The sequence below is a fragment of the Apium graveolens genome, chromosome 8 (genome assembly GCF_009905375.1).
Source record: "Apium graveolens cultivar Ventura chromosome 8, ASM990537v1, whole genome shotgun sequence".
In the NCBI taxonomy this organism is placed as follows: Eukaryota; Viridiplantae; Streptophyta; class Magnoliopsida; order Apiales; family Apiaceae; genus Apium; species Apium graveolens.
Genome location: NC_133654.1, coordinates 102314518 through 102317590, shown reverse-complemented (window position 1 = coordinate 102317590; position 3073 = coordinate 102314518).

Genomic DNA, 3073 nt, shown 5'->3' with positions numbered 1-3073 from the left:
GCATGCCATACTGGAATAACATGTTTGCACAGAATATGCCTTTCCATGTTAACCAACCTGTGCATGATAATTCCGCAATGATGAATGGTTTTAAGAGTTCTACTAAATTGACCAAGGATGAACTTCAAATGCCTAAGTCAAATGAGGACAAGCCTAAGAAACCTAAGAAAAAGGCTAAAAAAACAGGACATAAGGAAACTTGGGTACCAAAATTAACTTGATTTGATTTTGTTGTGTGCAGGGAAACAGAAAGAATCTTTTGTATCTGGATAGTGGGTGCTCAAGGAACATGACTGGAGATTCTACCCTGCTCACTGAGTTCAAGGAGAGAGCTGGCCTAAGTATCACTTTTGGAGATGACAACAAGAGTTATACTGTGGGATATGGCTTGATTTCAAAGGATAATGTCATCATTGAGGAAGTTGCCCTAATGGATGGACTCAAGCATAATTTGTTAAGTATCATCCAGCTTTGTGATAAGGGCAACTCAGTAACTTTCAATTCTGAAGCCTGTGTTGTGACAAACAAAAGAAGCAACAAAGTGGTTATCACTGAAGTGAAAAAAGGGAATGTGTACTTAGCTGACTTCAACTCATCAAATGCAGAATCTGTTACTAATCTATTTAGCAAGGCAAGTCAAGATGAAAGTTGGTTATGGCACAAGAAGTTGTCCCACCTTAACTTCAAGACTATGAATGAGTTAGTCAGGAAAGATTTGGTAAGTGGTATTCCTCAAGTGGAATTCTCAAAGGATGGACTGTGTGATGCCTGTCAGAAAGGAAAGCAGATCAAGGCATCATTCAGAAAGAAGCTTGATTCAAAAATTGATGAACCTTTGCAACCACTGCACATAGATCTATTTGGACCAGTCAATGTGTTATCTATGTCAAGGAAAAGATACTTCCTAGTAATTGTGGATGATTTCTCAAAGTTCTCTTGGACATATTTTCTCAAATCCAAAGATGAAGCTAGTGAAATCATCATCAATCACATAAGGCAAGTCAACAATCATCTTGATTTCAAAGTTAGAAGAATCAGGAGAGACAATGGAACTGAGTTCAAGAATTCTGTGATGGGATCATTATGTGAAGAAAATGGGATCATGCATGAGTTTTCAGCAGCAAGAACCCCACAGCAAAATGGAGTGGTGGAAAGGAAGAACAGATCTCTTATTGAAGCTGCAAGAACAATGTTAGAAGAATCAAAGTTACCTACATACTTCTGAGCTGAAGCTGTAACACTGCATGCTACACTTAGAATATTTCTTTGGTTAATCAAGCAAAGTGCATGACCCTACCAATTGTTCAAGAACAGGAAGCCAACATTAAACTTTCTTCATGTCTTTGGCTGTAAATGCTATATCTTAAGGAATCAAACTGATCAACATGGAAAGTTTGATGCCAAAGCAGATGAAGGCATTTTTGTTAGATATGCAACTGGAAAAGCATATAGAGTCTACAATCTCAGAACCAACATTGTTATGGAATCTGTACATGTTGTGTTTGATGATAAAAAGATTGAAGGACTGCAAGATGAAGATATTCATGAAAGCCTCAAATTTGACAATGTTGAGATGATTTGTGAAGATAGTGATGATGAAAGTGATCAAGAACCAATATCTAAGGATAATGCAGAAAAGTTTACAACCAATGAAAGACCAAATGCATCATCCGTTGAAAGACAATCGCATCATCTGTCGAAAGGCAAAGAACAACATCCGTTGATCCATCAATGGGAATTGAAAGCCAAGTTAGATCACAATCAGAAAGAACCCCAACTTCAAGTCAAAGATCCATAAACTCAGGGGGAGTTTCTTCTAATCAAAACTTTGTCACACATCAAGACAATAATGAATCCTCTTCATCTAGAGCTAATCTACCTCAACAGAGAAAATGGACTAGAGATCACCCATTTGAACTAATCATTGGTGATGCATCTTCAAGAGTGCAAACAAGAAAAGCAACTCAAGAGAAATGTCTATATAGCAGCTTCCTATCTCAGGGAGAAGCTAAAAAGGTAGAAGAAGCTCTGTTAGATCCTGATTGGGTTTTAACTATGCAGGAGGAGCTAAACCAATTTGAAAGGAATAAAGTTTGGAAGCTGATACCCAAACCTAAAGGAAAGAATCCTATTGACACCAAGTGGTTATTCAGAAACAAGATGGATGAAAATGGCATAGTGATCAGGAACAAAGCTAGATTGGTTGCTAAGGGCTATTGTCAACAAGAAGGAATAGATTTTGATGAAACATTTGCTCTTATTGTAAGACTTGAAGCCATCATAATTTTCTTAGCCTATGCAGCCCATGCCAATTTCAAGATCTATCAAATAGATGTCAAAAGTGCCTTTCTGAGTGGAGATTTGGAGGAGGAAGTCTATGTCAGTTAGCCTCCTGGTTTTGTAGACCCAAATTTTCCAGAATATGTCTACTATCTTTTGAAAGCACTTTATGGATTGAAGCAAGCACCTAGAGCCTGGTTAGATACTTTGTCAAAGTTTCTCTTAGAAAATCACTTCACAAGAGGTACTGTTGACAAAACTTTATTCTTTAGAAATGTTAATGGCTCTAGTATACTTGTTCAAATTTATGTAGATGATATTATATTTGGCTCTACAGATGAAAAACTTTGCAAAAAGTTTGCCAAATTGATGCAACGTAAATATGAAATGAGCATGATGGGAGAACTTACTTTCTTGGTTTACAAGTTAAGCAAGTTAGTGATGGAATATTCATTAGTCAAACCAAATATATTTATGATCTTTTTAAGAAGTTTGACTTAATGGATTGCACATCTGCAAAAACTCCTATGGCCACTGCAACTAAACTTGAAGTAAACACTATTGAAAAGTCTGTGGATATTTCAAGCTATAGAGGCATGGTTGGCTCACTTTTATATTTAACAGCCAGTAGGCCAGATATAATGTTTGCTACCTGTCTTTATGCTGGATTTCAGGCTGATCCTAGAGAATCTCATTTAGTAGCTATTAAGAGAATTTTCATATATCTCAAAGGAACACCAAAACTTGGCATTTGGTATCCTAGAGATTCTGGTTTTGATCTAACTGGTTATTC